This window comes from Dama dama, chromosome 23, assembly GCF_033118175.1.
Source record: "Dama dama isolate Ldn47 chromosome 23, ASM3311817v1, whole genome shotgun sequence".
NCBI classification, from domain to species: Eukaryota; Metazoa; Chordata; class Mammalia; order Artiodactyla; family Cervidae; genus Dama; species Dama dama.
The window spans coordinates 7,981,677-8,003,174 of NC_083703.1; positions in this window are offsets into that span (position 1 = coordinate 7,981,677).

Consider the following 21,498-nt stretch of genomic DNA (forward strand, 5'->3'; position numbering starts at 1 on the left):
AAGGAGAATATCTTCCCCTCTTTCACAGCAGAGATTTATTTCCCACTTTCAGGGAACTAGGAAAGAGGGTCAGAGTGTCTTCTTTGTGTTGGCCATTTCTTAAGTGACTTTGAAAGTGAAGTGAAAGTGAAAGTCGCTCAGTTGCGTCTCTTTACAATCCCATGGACTATACAGTTCGTGGAATTTTCTAGGCCAGAATACTGGAGTGGGTAGCCTACCCCTTCTCCAGGGGATCTTCCTGACCCAGGAATCAAACCAGGGTCTCCTGCACTGCAGGTGGATTCTTTACCTACTGAGCTATCAGGGAAGCGACTTTAGCTCACGATAAAATACTCTCTTCTTTTAGCGGTCACTTAATGTTCTCCCACAAGCAGGTGTGAGGTTCGCTAGGACTTAGTGCCTGACCTTTTCACTTTGTTTCAGTGCCAGGAATCAGAACAAAACCAAAATCTCTTTATTTTCAATCTACTGCTGTTGGGGAAGATTGAGGGCAAGAGGAGAAGGGGCGACAGAGGGTGAGATGGTTGGATGACATCATCAGCTCAATGGGCTTGGGTTTGAACAAACTCCGCGAGACGGTGAAGGACAGGGAATCCTGGCATGCTGCAGCCCATGGGGCGCCAAAGAGTCGGACATCACTGAATGACTGAACAACAAAAGCTGCTATTGACAGAAGTATTTCTGTCTCAGGCTTCTTTGAAAATTTTTATTTTATATTGGAAAATGTTAGTCGCTAAGTCTTGTCCAACTCTGTGCGACCCCATGGACTGTAGCCCACCAGGCTCCTCCGTCCATGGAATTCTCCAGGAAAGAATACTGGGGTGGGTTACCAGTATATTGGAGTATAGTCAATTAACAATGTTATGATAGTTTTAGGTGGACAGCAAAGGGATTCAACCATACATGTATGTGTATCCACTCTCCCTCAAACTCCCCTCCCACCCAGGCTGCCACTAACATTGAGCAGAGTTCCCTGTGGTCTACAGTAGATCCTTGTTGGTTATCCATTTTATTTATTTATTTTATTTTTGTTTTTATTTTTTTCCATTTATTTTTATTAGTTGGAGGCTAATTACTTCACAAAAGACCCAGAGGAATTGGGTGGAGAGGGAAGTGGGAGGGGGGATCAGGATGGGGAATACATGTATATCCATGGCTGATTCATGTCAATGTATGACAAAAACCACTACAATATTGGTTATCCATTTTAAAGATAGTATTGTGTGCATGACCTTCCCAAACTCCCTAACTATTCCCTTCCCCTTCACCCTTCCCCGCAGCAACCATAAGTTTCTTTTCTGTGAATCTGATTGTTTCTTTCAGGAAGGGATGGGAGGGAATGTCTCAGGATGACAGAGAAGAAGAAGAATATAGGAGCATGACTACTCATGCATCTGTGTGAAATTCACCATTTAACCTGCTTGTATCTAGCAAGCAACAGGTACATGATGTACTTTACTCATGACTGCAACATGTCTGTGTTTTTTCTCCTCCTATATATTTTCCAAACTAAAAGGATTCATCCTGTCCTCTTGTTCAGATGGCTCAGGGTCGTGTTTCTTCTGCTTACCCTGTGTTTTGGGTCTCTATAGTATTTCTGTATTTATGTAACAATAGTGTTGCATTGTAATCTATCATATAGATCGAAACATATGCAAAATTTTGGTCAGTTTTTAAAGAAATGTATCCCATTTGCAAAGGCACAGTAAAGTTGTATCTTATAGACTATAGGCAATAAAGCAAACAATAAACCTTATTTAACACACAAGAACACACAATCACACATCACTATGCCACTGAGACACAATTAGGGCTGCCTGTCCTGGGCCCCAACACTTCTGAGGAAATAGAAAAAATGAGAGATGAGAGCTACTGTTTCAACCAAGTGTCATGGTAGTTATATTTTGCTTTGGTTTTTTAATTATTGGAATATAATTGCTTTACAATATTGTGTTAGTTTCTGCTGTACAACAGTATCAATTAGCCATATGGGTTCATAAGCACCATTTTTCTAGATGCTGTATAAATGCGTTAATATATGATATGTGTTTTTCTAACTTACTTCACTCTGTGTGACAGGCTCTAGGTCATCCCCATCACTACAACTGATACAGTGTCACTGCTTTTCATGGCTGAGTAATATTCCATTGTATATGTGCAGCACGACATTTTTATTCATTCATCTGTCATCAGACATAGGTAGTTTCCACGTCCTGGCTATTTTAAATAGTGCCGCAGTGAGCGTTTGGGTACAGGTGTCTTTTTGAGTTACTGTTTTTGAGTGGCTTATTTCCAATAGCCCAGGTAGAGGACAGTTAGGATCAATATACCTCACAGGTTCCTAGATACTTAATTCAGAGAAAAATATCCTACAGATCTTCTACCACAGGGACTTCCCAAGTACAGTTTCCTGAAATAGTAAAGCTTGAAATTTTCAATGAGGAAGAAGGCAAGCAGAACCTCAGACTCAATTATCAATCAGATGGGGAAGTATTAATATTTAGGGAGGCAACAGAAGAAAAGGATCTCATAGTTTATTTCTCAGTCCTCAGGGAGGCCTTGAGCTGAATACTCCCCTGCTCTCTGTGACCCGTGCCCTCCAGCTGACCTGTGACCCTGCGCTTGAGCTCTTCATTCCAGGGCCCCTCAGATGGCCCCCTCGACGGTCACCGTTTCCCCTGCTGTGGGTGCCCGTGTCTGTTCCTGCTTCCCCAAGTCTTCAAGTTCCTGATTCAAGAATAAGAGGTGTGCATTCACTAGAGGTTCTACACACAGCTTCACATTGTTCCTGTGGTGTCATGTTCATCGGCACGGACACCCAGCCTTCCTGCTCACAGACCATCACGCCTGGTTCGTCCTGAGAACAGCGTCTGGAGAAAGGAAGGTTACGACCCTGAGAACAAGCAGGAAGAGACTTGTTATCCCAGCGATGTCTTTCTCAGGACTCAACCAAGGCAACAGGATCATGGAGCCCAGAAGTGGCCCAGAAGTGGCTAGAAATACCAGGCCGTGAAAGTGGGGTAAAGTTAGTTGTCTGCTTGTTTTCACTAAACTTGACACTGTTCTTCCCTTGAGGAAAAATGTTTTCCTTACTCTGAGCAGCCCAACCAGAAATTAGCCATTCTGGATCCTATCCGACCAGAAATGGAATCCTCTCTGTGATGTTCTAGCAAGCTATGTTTTGGCCTTGGGTTGTACATGGATGCCTTCCCTGGAACCATTAATGGTACAGCCTCAGCCTGGAGAAGGCTACCTCAAAGACAGCGATGAAAGCAAAAGTGAAAGTCACTCAGCTGTGTCTGACTCTTTGCAACCCCATGCGCTATGCAGTCCATGGAACTCTCCAGGCCAGAATACTGGAGTGGGTAGCCTCTCCCTTCTCCAGGAGATCTTCCCAACCCGGGGATCGAACCCAGGTCTCCTGCACTACAGGCAGATTCTTTACCAGCTGAGCCCCCAGGGAAGCCCAAAGACAGAGGTGACCCCTGTAAAATCAGGGCAAGGCCCAGGGAACTTGAAAGTGCTTGAAAGTAGCTTGAAAGTGCTTCTTTGCATGGAGAAACAGAGGACACTCCTCCAGAGATGTTTAGGAGGAGGTGGTGGCCTAATTTCCAAGAATGTGTCACATGCAGCCAACAACCTCAGCTCTCAAACAAATGATAGAGTGGAGTAGACAGCGATGTGCACACTAAGTCACTTCTTTGCGACCCTATGGACTGCAGCCCTTACGTCTCCTCTGTCCATGGGATTCTCCCCACCAAGAACCCTGGAGTGGGTTGCCGCCATGTCCTCCTCCGGGGGATCTTCCCACCCCAGGGATCGAACCGTGGCTCTTGCATCTGCTGCACTGACAGGTGGGTTCTTAGCCACTAGCACTGCCTGGAAGCCCAAGGGAGTGAAATGAGAGTGCCAGAAAGCCCGGGGACCTGGCCCCGGTGGACACCCAGCAGAGGAGGCCGCGGTGCAGCAGCACCTCAGCCTTCCGCGACGCCGCCCTCCACGCCAGTCCAGGGCCCTCTGTCTGTCCTTTGTCCAAGAAGGAACTGTCCAGATCACGAGCCTAGAGCAGCTGGAAATTCCAAAACAGCTCTGGGGCCAGCAAACTGCTCCAGGGAGAAGGAACGACAGGAATGCCTCCCTGACTGCGGCCCCGGCTTACTAATAGATTGGCTTAGAGCAGCGGTCCCCAAACCTTTTACCACCCGGGACCGGTTTCATGGAAGACAACGTTTTGGAATGATTCGGGAGATGGTTTCAGAATGATTCAAGCATGTTACATTTATTGTGCACTTTGTTTTTATTATTGTTACATCAGCTCCACCTCAGATCATCCCAGGCATTAGATCACGGAGGTTGGGGGACCCCTGCTTACAGGACCACCCTCACACAAGCCCCAGACAAGTCCCAGGGACAACTTCACATCTGGGTCTGGGAACAGTTCAGGGGAATGAAGAAAATGAATGAAAGCTGTTGTTCCCATGGGATCGTTCTTTCTCTTTGCTGAATAAATGAATGGAAAGCCTAGAGCTAATATCCACCCAAGTTCAAGGAATAAATTATGCTAAAGTACTTTATAAGTCCTTATTGTGACATGTTAATTTGTATTTATTCTTATATTTTTCACATGAAGTCATCTATAAATCAATCTTTCCATGCCCTACATTGATTTTATTTTACACACTTGGAACTACATTAAACTGTCTTTCTAGAGCAACTTGTCCATAAGTCAGATGCTACTCTGTCATGGTGTAACAGAATTTTATTGCAAAGACTGACAGTTCAGAGAGGCACTGGTTATTTTTGGATCAAACCCCCAGCACACTAACCAGAATGTTCCTGGATTGGTAAGTACAAGATTTACTGAAAAGTGGGCCATTGCTTCCCTTTCTTACCAGCAATTTCAGATGAGTCCCGCTCCCCACTGTTCTGTGTTCTGACCAAAAAAATAATAATAATAATAATTATATATATATATATATATATATATAAAACCTGCAAACATCTCTGGGTGAGACACCTCAGTGTTTCAGGATTAGAGAGTTATAGAAAATAAGGATTGAGTTCATTAAACATTTCCTCCAGTGTGTAAGGTCTGCTGTCAATCTGCCCTAAGGCAAAAAAGCAGTATTTGTGGTTATATAGAATGTAAATATGAACACCCTCACCATAGACACACGTCTGAAGGGGCTGGAGCTGAGCTGGGGTTATTGGTTGGATTGCCAGGGCAACTCATCCTTCTGATTACACTTAAAAATCCCCCCTTGGAAAACGACAAGACTTCATGCCCCCATGACTTGACATCATTGCATTCTACATTCTGTTCCCTGGAGTCACTTCTTTTCTAAGGTTTCTTGGTAAGAAAATCTATACTTCTTTATAGAGGTCCACGTTTTACTAAATGAATGCATTTTCTTTGACAAAATACCTATGTTGTTTTCTAGATGGACAACAGAGTAAACATTCTGCAGCATTCTGGTGGTTCTTATTCTTTTTTTTTTTTTGGTCCTTATTCTTTTATTCTGGCCATCTTTTCAAAATAAATGTCAAAAGTTTCAAACCACAGAGGCAGTATTTTCCTTACTGCTGAGGGGCATGACTTTTTCCTTTATAGCTGGCAATGGTACGTTTTTGTGTAAGATTCTGCAAAACAGTCACAAAAATTCCAGATCCGGAGGCTTCTGCTCCTCTTCCCTGTAAAACGAAATGGGCTCATCTAGAATACACTTCAAGAGCTTTTTCAAATCTTTGAGTCTAAAGGTGATCTTTGGGAAGATAAAGAGTTACTCTCTCTTCCAGTCCATCATGCATTTTTTGTGAATTGAACCCAAGATGGATAAAAATTCTTCAAAAGAGTTTGATTCCACAACCTTATTAAGAAAACCTCAACAAATATCTTATCAAGGACATTGCCCTGGTTTTGAGCCAAGGTTTTCTAGGCCTGGTTTCAGGCTACATGTCTTTTTGTTAGGTCATCCGAGAGGGAGGCAGGAAACCAATGATTCAGTTTAGAACTTTCTCACAGAAATGAAAACACTGAAATTCAGAAAAAATGCAGTGAATTTCTCAAGTCCACACAGCTAGGTAACAGCAAGGTTGGGCCTCATAACTCCACATCTACCCGATTGTTTTTTCTCAGTGTTTGTTTATTTACTTGGTTCCATCAGGCCTGAACTGCGGCACACAGAATCGTCATTCCGGTGCATGGACTTTTCTAGTTTGGTGTGTGGACTTGTCGGTTGCAATGAGAAGGTTTAGTTGTTTTGACTCGTGAGGCCTTGGTTGCTCCTTGGCATGCGGAATATTAGTCCACTGGCCAGGGCTTGAGCCCATGTCCCCTGCATTGGAAAGCAGGTTCTTAACCACTGGACCATCAGGTCCCAGCTTGACTCTTAATGAATTATGTACTGAATCCCTGTCTCGTCGGCACTGTGCCTAGTGGTAGGGATCCTAGGTATTTAGAAGAAAAGATCCTGCCCTGAATCAGGGTTTAGGTGAAGCGACGTCGTAACAACAAAATGCTGGGCAGTTGCCATGGAGCATCAGTGCCTTCCTTACAAGCCTACTGCAACCGGGGAGCCCAAGGGTCAGCATTGTGCCCGACGGGGGCACCTCAGGCGGCCTCTCAGAGGGGTGACACGTGAGCCGAGTCCTGAAGGAGGAATAGAATGTAAGGAGCTGAAGACGAGGATTCCCAGCAGAGGAGACACAAGTCCGAGGGACCCTGCCAGCCCAGCAGAGGAAAGCCAGGCCAGCGGGGCCACAGGGGCCGTCGTGCACAGTACGGGGGGATGGCAGGTTCCGGCCTGAGAGAGAGACCCAGCTCAGATCGCGGGTCGCCCTGCTTCAGATGTGCTGACACACTCCTCAGCTCTGGACACCACCTCGCCACCCACACCTGCCCCCGCTCTGCTCACTCCTGTGGCTCCAGCCAGGGGGTTGGCGGCAATGGCAAACTCCAGAGAAACTCAGGACAGATTTTCTAGGCTTGTGTGATGATTAGATGAAAGAAATGAGGAATAGAAGGGTGCAATCGAGGACATCATCAGAGCAGATACAGGAAGGTAAGCTACCTTTCTTTCCCCACCAACTTCCACTTTTTCTGTTGAAGTGCGTGAGAAACTCCCCCGGGGGGAGGACAATGGAGCAGGCTAGAGTAGATAATTGGGGGCTGCTCGGGAGAGCGGAGTGAACAGGCAGAGACCTTGAACAGCCTCATTAATATGGGAGAGATGGCTATAACCCCTGATGCACTGTTGCAGGGTAAGTTGCTTGGATTTATCCAAGTTATGTGCAACGGGAGGACAGACAAATAGGCAAGGCCAGTGTTTCTGCCAACATACCATGCACCAGCCAACCCCTGTCCGAGACCCTGAAGGTAACAATTCCTATCTTAGCTATTCCTAGGGTGGTGGGAAAGTTAAGAGTGTCATTGGGAAGTATTTTTGCTTGCTTATTTATATGCTTGTCTGTTGCCTTAATAAGATGACAGACACCATCAGGTCCTCCATGCTTGCTTCTTTTTAACATTTTAATTTATTTATTTTTGACTGAAGGATAATTGCTTTACAATATTTTGTTGGTTTCTGCCACACATCAACATCAATCAGCTATAGGTATACATATGTCTCCTCTCTCCTTTGAGCTTCCCTCCCACCTTCCTCCCATTCCATCCCTCTAAGTGGTCACTGAGCTCCGGGAATATTTTCATTTTTTTTAATTGGAGGATAGTTACCTTACAATATTGTGTTAGTTTCTGCTGCACAGTGTGAATCAGCTATGTGCTCGGTCGCTTCAGTTGTGTCCGACTCTTTGCAAACCCTGCTAGTCTCCTCTGTCCATGGAATTTTCCCACCAAGAATACTGGAGTGATTTGTCGCTCTTCCTCCAGAGGATCTTCCCAACCCAGGGATCAAACCTGTGTCTCCTGCATTACGAGCAGATTCTTTACCACTGGGCCACCAGGGAAGCCTGAATTAGCTATATGCATACACAGACCCCCTCCTTCTTGAACCTCCCCCACCATCTCACCCTCAAGTCATCACAGAGTCCAGAGCACACTTACTCTTAATCACATTCTGGAAACTACCCCCAGAGTACTTCACTGCACCATGCCAAGGAATAATTCCCAGAAAATTTTTACAAAAGGCACGTCTTCCTCTTCAGTGAATTAGAACCGTGAGGGACAGAATATTTACCCGACAGAGTGACAAGGAAGGGGTGTACACCTCCCCCAGAAAGTTCCAGCTACCTCCTAGACTTCCGGTAGCAGAGCAGAGACTGACAACCTACCGGGTGGTTTGCCAGAGTTCATGCAAATGAAGCAAGAACAGCGACTGCTGCCGGGCTAATCAACAAAGTGAGATGCCAGTAATTAGGTTTCAACTGACTCACATCCCAGTGTAAGCATTAATTGGGGGAAAATATGCAGATTGCTGGTTAATAATAGAACAGTTTTTGTTCCACAGTCATTTTCTTCCTGTTCATCAATTTGTTTGATTGCTTGTATAGCAAACACTGGATCTTCCCTGTATATGTTTAGCTACTTGAGATTTTTTTTTTTAAAAAAACAGCCTTTTATTAATTAGAGATGTCTTTAATGCACAGTGGTAGCTCTTGATTGCCAATGGAAGATTATTTTGAAAATTGGGAGCTTTAGTGGTGACATGGTACTTTCAGAGAATGTTCGTGTGGCCGGGAGTAGAATAAAGTGCCTTCCATCTGTGTGAGGGGGTGGGAGAGGTGAGACTCAGATTCTTAAATGTATGTGTGTTGAAGGTTCAGAGCACAACGCACCCTACTATTCACCCACTTTTGGACAAAATTATCTGCTTAGTCAGATTACAGAAGATTCTGTCTACCCCCAAATCCCACCAACCTCTCTTCTTTCCATATTTATGGTTCTGATTCATTTATCATAAGAGAGCTTTCTCTTCTAACTTTATGGCACTTTCTCTTCCCAAGAAAGTTCAAACAGTCCTTTCTTCCTTCTTGGAATTATGACTTGGTCTATGACTCCTAGCTGCTTTGGGGTCTATTTTTTTTTTTTTTTCTTTTTTAATTTTTATTATTATTATTTTTTTTTCCCAGTGGGTTTTGTCATACATTGATATGAATCAGCCATGGATTTACATGTATTCCCAATCCCGATCCCCCCTCCCACCTCCCTCTCCACCCGATTCCTCTGGGTCTTCCCAGTGCACCAGGCCCGAGCACTTGTCTCGTGCATCCCACCTGGGCTGGTGATCTGTTTCACCATAGATAGTATACATGCTGTTCTTTTCAAATATCCCACCCTCACATTCTCCCACAAAGTTCAAAAGTCTGTTCTGTGTTTCTGTGTCTGTTTTTCTGTTCTGCATATAGGGTTATCGTTATCACCTTTCTAAATTCCATATACATGTGTCAGTATGCTGTAATGTTCTTTATCTTTCTGGCTTACTTCACTCTGTATAATGGGCTCCAGCTTCATCCATCTCATTAGGACTGGTTCAAATGAATTCTTTTTAATGGCTGAGTAATATTCCATGGTGTATATGTACCACAGCTTCCTTATCCATTCATCTGCTGATGGGCATCTAGGTTGCTTCCATGTCCTGGCTATTATAAACAGTGCTGCGATGAACATTGGGGTGCACGTGTCTCTTTCAGATCTGGTTTCCTCAGTGTGTATGCCCAGAAGTGGGATTGCTGGGTCATATGGCAGTTCTATTTCCAGTTTTTTAAGAAATCTCCACACTGTTTTCCATAGCGGCTGTACTAGTTTGCATTCCCACCAACAGTGTAAGAGGGTTCCCTTTTCTCCACACCCTCTCCAGCATTTGTTGCTTGTAGACTTTTGGATAGCAGCCATCCTGACTGGCGTGTAATGGTACCTCATTGTGGTTTTGATTTGCATTTCTCTAATAATGAGTGATGTTGAGCATCTTTTCATGTGTTTGTTAGCCATCTGTATGTCTTCTTTGGAGAAATGTCTGTTTAGTTCTTTGGCCCATTTTTTGATTGGGTCATTTATTTTTCTGGAATTGAGCTGCGTCAGGGCGGAAATGAGGCTCTGAAGAGACCGCTTTGGGGTCTATTTTTGTGCCTTGATCTGTTCTAAGGAGGGCTTCCCAGGTGGCGCTAGTGGTAAGGAATCCACCTGCCAATGCAGGAGACATAAGAGATGTGGGTTCCATCCCTGGGTCAGGAAGATTCCCCTGGAGGAGGACACAGCAGCACCCTCCAGTATTCTTACCTAGAGAATCCCATGGACAGAGGAATCTGGCAGGCTACAGTCCATAGCTTCGCAAACAGCCAGACGCGACTGAAGCGGCTTATCACATGCACATGCTGTTCTAAGGAATTATTTACATACTGTAGGTACATGGCAAGTTTGTGAATGGTACAAAAAAAAAAAATGTAGGAATGCAAATTATTATAGGTTCATAGACTAAACCAGGGATCTTCCCGGTCAACTGCCTTATAGGTGAAGCGAAGGAAAGAACTATAATATGTAGAGTAGAAAATGAAATGATAGAGTGAAAGAGAGCAGAGATTCTCAAATTTAGGTGCGAATCAAAATCATGTGGAGACTCTGCTAGACTCCAGGTACTGGGCCCTTAGAGATTCAGCCTCAGGAAGTGAGGGGCAGGCCAGGAACTTGCTTTCCTACATGTTTTAGGAGATTCTGATGCTACAGGCTGACCCTTCAAGCAGAATAAAGTAGAAAGTCCATGCTTCACCAAAGCCTGCGATGTACAAAGCCAAACGTTTTAAACAAAGCACCATTGTGAAACGCACACAACATCTGCAGGGGTGATTAGATCCTTTAGCTTCCTATTTACAAATACTGATACAAGCAAATTTAGACAGGGGAATTAAGAAACACCAGGCGGCGAGCCTAAAGCAAACCAGTGTGGCTTTGGAGCTGCTTTCTTTTATCATTTCCGTGGTTCCTCAGGGAGCCCCAGTGAGAGCTTCGAGAGTTGGTGCTAGCAGGTCTGTATTACAAAGAAGGTAAGGACTATAGCAAGGAATATTAGGAAACTCTCTATATCCTCTAATATTTTTTCAAAGATGACATCAGGTCAAGTCAACCGTTTATCATAAACACCAAGGGGACAATGAAAAGTTGCCAGACTAAAATCTCAGGGGCTTAAAAAAAGAGAATAAAAGGAGTTCATTTTTGCCTGGAAATAAGCAGATAAAAGACTAATTTTAAGAGACACCCTTTGTTGGGAAATAAATTTTGATTTTGTAAAGCCATGGTTGCCATATTGAAAATGTGTTATAGACCAGTTATTTTAGTAGGAATATTATTTCATTTAATCCTCATGATAATCAGATAATATAATAATGACTATCATTGTCACTTTACAGAGGAGAAAACTGGGGCTTAAGGAAGTAAAGGAATTTACATAAAGAAGATAACCTGTGAGATAGCTAGAATTAAAATCTTGTTCTCTTTCCTACCATCTCAACTGTTTACACACTGTGGTACAGTCGTCGCTTCCCTTACAAGTTCATGATGATTTTGAGATTCCATGGCACATCTCTTTCCCTTGACTCATTTTCCATCTTCTAGCAACATAACAACTCCCCACAAAAATGGGCTAGGAATAATGCATTCATTATTAATAACTGTATCCTAGGGGAAATCTGCAAGGATATCAAACCAGTCAACCCTAAAGGAAATAAATCCTAAATATTCATTAGAATGTTTGTTGCTGAAGCCGAATCTCCAATACTTTGGCCACCTGATGCAAAGAGCCACCTCATTGGAAAAGACCCTGATGCTGAAAGACTGAAGGCAGGAGGAGAAGGGGAGAGCAGAGGATGAGATGGTTGGATGGCATCACTGATGCAATGGACATGAGTTTGAGTCAGCTCTGGAGATAGTAGAGGACAGGGAGCCTGGCCTGCTGCAGTCCATGGGGTCACAAAGAGTCCGCACAACTGAGCGACTAAACAACAAGGGTAAATCTTCATGCTAGCTAATGTTTCCCAGTAGAAGGAAATTGCCCTCAGAGTGAAGATGATGATGCTATAAGAAAGACTAGTATATGTTTTGAGCTCCTGATATTTATGAAAACTGATAGGAACTGTATAGCTTTGAGATACAATTCTTATTCATGTTTCATGAATATTGGTTTCATTGAAAATCTTTATTTTTATACTTAGGGCAGCACTGTATCCTTCAGGATGTGATTGATCACAAGAAATGCTAAAATTGACCCAGGTGGCTCAAAACAAGAACTCAGGAGGTGGAAAACATGATGTCTGGAGGTGGATGGTCTAGACAGTGGCTCAGTGATACGATCCAGGACTAGACTTTTTCTAACTCACAGTGGTTCTCCAGCCCATCACCATCACTATTATCCTCTCTACGGATAGTTGCAAGGTGGCTGCTATAGCATCTCTTTGCAGCAGCATGCCAAGAAGGAAGGAAGGAAGAGCTGGGTTGGGAGAAAGGGGCTGTCTTTTTATCTGGAGATAGAATCTTTCCTGGGTGCCTTTTTATTTTGATAGAGTAGAGAAGTGTTAAGAGGTAGAGCGTAATCAGAATTGACTCCAATCAACTGAGATCCACTTCCTAGGTTTGGGGACATAGTTGATTTGGAAAGAGTCTGAATTAGGTTACAAGAATGAAGGAGGGCGTGGCTGTGGGAGAAGCACCACTGTGCCTGCCAGCATCACTGTTCCCAACAACAAGCCTTCTCCCATCTAAAGTCCTTGGTCGGGGGATTTTAGAGACTATATTCAGTAGGACAGCACTTGCCTTCTAGGGGCCAAGAATTTAATCCAGATGGCCCTGCAGAGATCAAACACAGGTGATGACGAAGATGAGCAGAAATCACAGTTCTGGTAAAGTTTTATGAAAAACTGCATATAATGTAGAGAGAACACTCTTTATTCATTCTTCCCATATTACATCTTGCAGTACGTGCTTATATGTGAGAAGGCTTTGATGTGTCCAATAAGTATCAGATAGCAGAAACAGAATGTGGGCAAATCACATATTTGCATTTGTTTTCATTTTTGAGTGCTGCTCTACTGAATGAGAGAAAGAACTTGATTTTATTCTAGCCCTGAAAATTATTACGAGTGACTCACAATGAATGTTGCATCATGGGATATTAATAACACTTTTTAAAAAGTAAGCCTGCAGGCTGAGTCTTTATTGGATTCTCTTCCAAATGCAATTCAAAGTTATTGAGAATGTGGGCTTAAAATATAAGGACGTTCACGAGTGATGAACTCCCACGTGCCACATAGGTTCTCTGTGATTTGCAGCATTTGGATTTAGTTCACAGTCTACTCTGTGAATCCTTTTGTATTCCCAACTGTGTCTCTGATTTTGGAGCTTTTAGATACTTCTCTTCTGCATCATTTTAAGTAGATTCCAAAGTTCATAACTAAGGAAAGGCAATTTTTCTAGCCTCTTTTGTCCCCAGTAAATAACCCATTTTAGGCCACTGGGTTAATTTCTCCTCCCTAGCCAGCCATCCAACCTACATAGATTTTTTTTTTTTAAAGTTTATTTGAGTACAGTTTCTTTACAATATTGTGTTAGTTTCAGCTGTGGAGCAAAGTGAATCGAGCTATATGAACATATATATCCCCATTTTTTGGGACTTCCTTTCCTTTAGGTCACCATAGAGCACTGAGGAGAGGTCCCTGAAGTTGACAGTAGGTTCTCATCAGTCATCTATTTTATACACAGTATCAGGAATATATATATGTCAATCCTGCCTCACTTATTCAGACAATTTATTTGCTCTTACAATAAAGCTCTTAGTATAATACTGGCAGAGAGCCCAAGGAAGTGTTAAATAAACGCTAGTTATTATTAGCTTTTTTTTTTATTATTAGCTTTTAAGTGTTATTTTACTTATCAGTAGTGTGAAGAGTCCTATTACCTCCAGATCTTTACCCAGGTACTCAAGTGGTAATAAGTGTGCAAACTCTGAAGCTTGGAGATTATCTGGAACAGGTCTCCACTACTTATAGGTACCATGGACAAATTCTTGCATCTCTCTGCACTGTTTTCCCCTCTGTAAAATGAAGATATTGTAAGTACTGTCCTCATTCTCATTTTTTAAGGATTAGGTTAAAGAACATATCTGTGACTTAGATGACTTTGATTAGATGCATTAGATACTGACTAATTCTATTACTTCCCGCATAATTAGCGACGCTACTACTACAAAAGCTACTACTTGTACCAAAGCTACTCTGCATCTCTCCACCTTATTCAACATGTATTATCATCTTCTCTGTCAATCTGTATTCTCCCTATGGCCCCCCCCAAATCCTTAAAGGTTGTGTAGCAAACTATCCCAAACACTTGGTTGTATAAAGTAAGATTTTAACATTTCCACGGATTCTCTGGGTCAGGAATTTGGGCAGGGCACTGTGAGAACAGCTCGACTCTGCTCAGCAGGGTCTGAGTCTTGAGCTGGAAAACTCGAAGGCTGGCTCCACAGGGCAGCTTCAGTGAGCGCGGCCCAAGGCTGGGGCTGGACTCATCCAGGCCGTTCATTTGCTTGCCTGGAGCCTGGCCAGAGAAGACTCAGACAGCAGAGCACTGGAACAGCTGGGGCTCCCTGGGCGTCCCTGCAAATCTGTGGACTCCCCAGATGGTCCAGTCTCCAATACTTTGGCCACCTGACATTGGAAAAGACCTTGATGATGGGGAAGACCGAAGGCAAAAGGAGAAGCAGGCAGCAGAGGATGAGATGGTTAGATAGCGTCACTGATTCAATGCACGTAAGTTTGAGCAAGCTCTGAGAAACAGTACAGGACAAAGGAGGCTGGCATGCTGCGGCCCGTGGGGGTCTCAGAGTCGTGACAGAGCGTGACTGACAACATGTGGTACTTTCAGCGTGGCAGCTTCAGGCAGGTGGGCATTTTACCTAACAACTGGGGGATTGCACGGTGTGTGTCCCGAAAGAAAGAGCAAGGCATACTGCCTTTTGCAATCTAGCTTCTGAAGTCAGACAGACTTAATTCTGTCATAGTCACAGCCCCAGAGAGGAGCGTGCATCCCACCTCACCATGGAAGAGTGTCAGTGTCTCACTGTGAGCAGAGCATGTGGCATGTGAGACCTAAGTGTGGGTGTAAATGGGGGCCAAGAGGTGAGCACCTCTGAAAACTAAAATCTGTCATGCTCCCATCAAATCTGGTCTTTAACATGTAGAACAACCACTCTTCCCCTTGGAAGACTCTTTGTTTCTCCCCCACAGTCCATTACTTCGGGGAAAGAGCACTTTTCTCTAACCTGGTCTCAAAGGGAGGAGAGGATATGGTCCTGGAGTGGGTCCCCAAGTCACTGGTCCTGAGTTAAGAGGACTGGAGGAGATCAGTGTCATCTGCTGATTGTTTGACAGCAAGTCTTTCTGCTTCGTGACTCATGGATGCTGACTTTACTGCTTCAGTGTCACATCGCTAAAGAGAGTCTTTATTTTTCTCATTAACTAGCACTAGCTCTTCAACTTCTAGCTCTTCAACTTCTAGGTTTCTGGAACTTCCTTTCTATTATCAGCTGCTATATTCACCTGACATTTTCATCAAGTCATCCCAAACTCCACCAATGTCTCCTTACTGTCTATTATATTCAACCCAGATTTCTTAGCTTCCTTGTAAGAAGAGCCATGTATTCACTTGGCACTCCTTCCCTTTAGCCTGGATTCTTGTTTCTTCCCAAGTAAGATTTTCCACTATCGTTTCTCTTGCCTTTACTTCCACTAGAATGCCCCACCAGGTTCCTTCTTGTACAATTTCCTGTTCCTTGTCACTTTCAAACCAGATTCAAAGATATGACCACCCCCCAAGGAAATACTTTCATTCATACATCAACTGGCACTAATATGTGTACACACACATACACATAGACACACACACACTACTTACAAAGTCATTTTAGAAGATACTTTTAAATGCTTGAAATGTTGCACCAGACTGGGATTATGTTGCCTGTATATACTCATCTTGATCAACCTGACTACAGGGTTTTAACTTCCTAATGTGTCTTTGGTATTTTCATGACACAGCACATCAGACTGCATCCTATATTGCCCATATATTAAATGTGTATTCACTACCCAGTGGATCCTACTGGCTGACAGAGTTTGGGTTATGAATGAACAGTGTTATAAAACCCTCCAAATCATCTGATATAAATATTTTATCAGAAGAGGAAACCAGACGGTCTAATTATAAACCAGAAGAAAAATGGGTAATGACTATGAATGTCACTAAAAGAAAAAAAAAATGAACTGCTGTCATGTCTCAGAGAACTTGAATATGTTTTGTGTCCCTTCCCATTATTTCTATTGGCCTACTCTGTACATGTCTGAAAATGGCTAAAGGTGTATATTTTATCCCTTGGTTTGGAGAGAAAACTGAGGAAACATTCATGGGAAGAGGAGGGATGATGAATCTTGAGAACAGTTGTGTAGAGTCTATTGCCTGATGAGACACTCATAGTTTTTAGGTGTCTCTTTGAATTTGGCCATGCCACTGGAATCACTCCCTCTCATTCTATGGCTCAGCTTTATATCAATAGTAACCACTGGGGTAAGGGTCAGAGCATTTCCATGAAGGTGGAATGATGTCTTTGCAGTATAACCACTTGGCTGGACTGAACTACACCTCCCCAAAGCCCCTTCTTCTATGTTCCTGGCTAGAATGTGTCATCAGAGATAATTTCACACAAGACTTGGAGGTTGGAGGTGATGCATAGCTGTATGCTTTCACTTTTGGAAGATTGGAGAAGATGCTTTTGTCTCTCACACCTTCTCACTAATGGACCAGTTCACTCTACTGCTTCTGGGCGGCACCTGCGCTTGTAACTGGTCCACCTTCCCCGGGTCTTCCTTCAAGGTCTCCAACTCTTGGGCCAGATGTGTTTAGCCTATGACACAGCTCCAGCATCTTCAAGACACCCATGCCACCAAGGTGAAAGGCCAAAAGAATGCCATGGGCTCGGCAGGCCCTTGATCTCTTCCTCTTTACCTCCACCTTCCTTTCCCAACTGCCTGCCCTGGGAAGTTTAGCAAGTCTTATGAAGACAGTTTAATGAGCTGCCACATGAGTTGATACAGGTCAAATCCCTGTAACAAATCCACATATATATGGATATATATAACCCCAGTGTTTCTGCTTCTCTGATTAAACCCTGATACATACAGAGGGTTTTAGTATTATTTTTCATAAAATGGAAAGCATGTCATATTTCAAAAATAATATGTTCTTTCTGGGTGGAAAAAAGATAATGTAGAGTTTGGGAATTGGTTCAAATATTGAGACCTCTAGACCTTCAACCCTTCAAAATATTCCATCTCTATCTATTTATGGCATGGCAAGAATAAAAACATCCAAGGAAAGCCAAGCAGTTTACTAAACATTGGTGATTCTCTTTATAGTTGATCTTCAGGAGATGGAACTATTTTTCACTGAATTTTTTTTCCCTAAAGAAACTCAAGTCTTCACAGCCACTCCTCTCTGATCAGAGAGATGTACTCCCAAACTCTGTCTTATTCCTTCTCATATCAAACTGCATGTCAAAGAGGTCCTATCTATTTATTCATCCTTTGACTTTTGAACTGAAGGAATTTTTCAGCTTAAAAATATATTTTCTGCACTGCACGCTGAGAGGAGAAATCAGTGTTAGCTTCTGAGAGAAACAGGGAAGGCTTTGCTAAGTTGCTGGCCCAGGGAGCAGAGCCATGAATGTCATGGAGACATTAGATTCTGTGCTTTTCCCCTATGAAAGAGTGTTGCAGAAAAACTTCAAAATAAACCCACTAGCTTTCCAAATCTATTTACCATTTGCTGTCACCCTGAAGGCAGTCATGAAGAGGCAAACTCTCATTCCATGCCTGGTGACTAGAAAGCCATCATGGCAGCCTCCCGCTGGAATCTCCTTACGCATGTTAAATTCTTATAGTCTTTGAGTCCCGCAGATTCCAAGTCAGCATCTCCTTCTACTATGTTGACAAGCATTAACTACTGCCAACCCATGTGTCATGGTGGTACACCGAGACCCATCCCACTTCCTTTAAATTTGTTTTCTGGAGTTAATTGTTTACATGAGGTCAAGTAGCAGATGGAATTTGTTGGTTGATTTGTGGCTGGCGTGTGTTGCCTTTGCCTCAGTTTATTAGTGCGTAAACTGAAATAGCAATAACCTGCCTCCAGTTCCACACACCCTCCGGCAAGCTGTGGAGTTTGGGTGAACTTACCCAAGGATCTGCTTGCTGTGACTGTCACGTGGGGAGGGTCCTCTCTCAGCGCCTTGGGTGCAGTGGGGATGCTATCAAAGCACCGGGGCTTGAGGTGGTTTTCTCCTGCCTCTCAGAACACCCTGCAGCTCAGGTCTTCCCTGTGGCTCAAACAGTAAAGAACCTGCCTACAATGCAGGAGACCTGGGTTTGATCCCTGGGTTGGGAAGGCCCCCTGGAGAGGGAAATGGCAACTCACTCCAGTATTCTTGTCTGGGAAATTCCATGGACAGAGGATCCTGGAGGGCTACATAGTCTATGGGGTCACAAAGAGTCAGACACAATGAAGTGACTAACAACAACAGCAACTCAGCAAACCCACATCCATCACTTTCAGGTAACAGAGGAAGGAATTCAAACTTTTTGACATTTTTCATAAACTCAGACAATACAGGAAGAAGGAAGCTATGCCTGTGAATGTCCATATACTGGTTTTGCTTTGTGGAAAATTGCTGCTTATTTCTTGCCTAAGGTTTGGTAAAGCAGAAACAGTATTTCATACAGACTACTGGGTTTTGGGCTTTCCAGGTGATGCTGGTGGTAAAGAACCAGCCTGCCAGTGCTGGAGACATGAGAGACATGGTTTTGATCCCCGGTTCGGGAATATCCCCTGCAGGAAGGCATGGCAACCCACTCCAGTATTCTTGCCTGAAGAAGTCCATGGACAGAGGAGCCTGGCAGGCTACAGTCCATGGGGTCACAAAGAGTTGGACTCAACTGAAGCAACAGCACACACACACTGGGTTTTAGACATGCATGTCTGATGATATAGCTTTAAATTTAGTATTCTTGGAGTACGATGGAACAGATTTGATTGGTTGATTGACTCATGAATTCATTCTTGAGGACCTTATTACCTTAAGCCTTGCTTCATCCCTTGCCAGCATCACAGGAGACACTGATGTCTGAACTTTTCATTTCTGTAACCTCCTTAACTTCAACGATCTCCACCTCCACTGAACTTCAACCACACACTCCCATGACAACACCAAGAACCTGAAACTAAGCCACCTCTAAAATCCTACTCTCTAACCACAAAACTAAGGTTTGTGCTCTCTGAACCTCTCTGCATCAGTCCTTCAACCTCATTATTCTGCTACCCTAGACACTTTCCTACTTTCTGCCTGTCCTTTTGTGATAACATTAACAATACTTCAGCTTATCTTTTTTTTTTTTTTTCAGCTTATCTTATCTTTAACTCCATCAACCTGTCTTGTAAAATTCTAAAGCTTTATTCCGCCAACCTTCTCTTTATTACTGTCAAGGTGCTGTGGAGCGTCACTTTTTCCAGTGACCGTGGGAAAAAGTCCCACAGTAATTCTTCATGCCACTCTGCTCGTTGATATGCAATGGCCCTACCGCATGGTCTTCGTTTATTCCAAACTTTCACAAGTTCCGCAATAAAGTCTGCCTCTCTTTCTAAAAAAAATCTGCTCCTCCAGATCAAGAAATATAATTATATGTGCAAGATATTGGACAATGTCCCCAACTCCAGCTCCTAGCATAGTATCTAGCTTTTTTTTTTTTTTTTTGAATATTAGTAAACATTTGATGAACGAAAGAAAACCTACCACACTTCCGAATATCTCAGGGATAATTCTCCAAGCCCCACAAATAAAATCAAGAGACTAGTTACAACCATTTCAACTGTTACCATCCATGGAAATCATCTCAATCCATCATCAATGTCTTTCTGTCCACTTTCTCAAAGTTAATTCTTTAATCTGCACATTTCAAAAGGCTTAATCACTCTATTAATCACTCACTCTATCTTCTAAATTTTCAACTATTTATTCTCCAAAATCTCCCCCCTCACAGTGTATGCACACATTCAACTTTCTCCATGTGAAGAATATTCCTTCCTTTATTATGCTTTTTTTTCAGTCATTTGTTTGCAAAGCAGTAACTTACCCTCCTCACCTTTCCTTAGATTCTCTACCCACTGAAATATGACAGACATATTCAATAATCCAACTATAGTCTCTCACTAAAAGACTTAGTTTCCATACCAAAAGACATTTTTTAACCCTTGTTAGACCTCTTCTTCTGTTTCCAATTCTGCTTTTATTTCTTCTAACTGAATGCCAGTGTTCTCCCAATGTCCATCTTTAGGCCTCTCCTCCCCTACTCTACAACCTCAATGTAAAGAAATAGAGGAAAACAAAAGAATGGGAAAGACTAGATATCTCTCCAGGAAAATTAGAGATACAAAGGGAACTTTTCATGCAAAGATGGGCACAATAAAGGATAGAAATGGTATGGACCTAACAGAAGCAGAAGATATTAAGAGGGTGGCAAGAATACACAGAAAAAGCAGACAAAAAGATCTTCATGACCCAGATAATCATGCTGGTACGATCACTCACCTAGAGCCAGACATCCTAGAATGCTAAGTCAAGTGGACCTTAGGAAGCTTCACCAGGAACAAAGCTAGTGGAGGTGATGGAATTCCAGCTGAGCTATTTGAAATCCTAAAAGATGATGCTGTGAAAGTGCTGCTGTCCATGGGGTTGCAAAGAGTCAGACACAATTGAGCGACTGAACTGAACTCTGCATGTAACTTAAATAAGCAGGGTGACAATATACACCCTTGATGTCCTCCTTTCCTTATTTGGAACCAGTCTGTTTTTCCATGCCCAGTTCTAACTGTTGCTTCCTGACCTGCATACAGATTTCTCATGAGACAGGTAAGGTGGTCTGGTATTACCATCTCTTTCAGAATTTTCCACAGTTTGTTGTTATCCACACAGTTAAAGGCTTTGGCATAGTCAATAAAACAGAAGTAGACATTTTTCTGGAACTCTTGCTTTTTTGTTGACCCAACAGATGTTGGCAATTTGATCTCTGGTTCCTCTGTCTTTTCTAAATCCAGCCTGAGCATCTGGAAGTTCATGGTTCACATACTGTTGAAGCTTGGCTTGGAGAATTTTGAGCGTTAACTTTACTAGTTAAAGTTCAAGACTGATTTCCTTTAGGATGGACTGGTACATCATATGAAATGCTGGGCTGGATGAAGCACAAGCTGGAATCAAGATTGCCAGGAGAAATATCAATAACCTCAAATATGGAGATGACACCACCTTTACACAGAAAGCAAAGAATTAAAGAGAACCTTGATGAAAATGAAAGAGGAGAGTGAAAAAGCTGGCTTAAAACTCAACATTCAGAAAAGTAAGATCATGGCATTGGTCCCATCATTTCATGGCAAATAGATGGGGAAACAATGGAAATAGT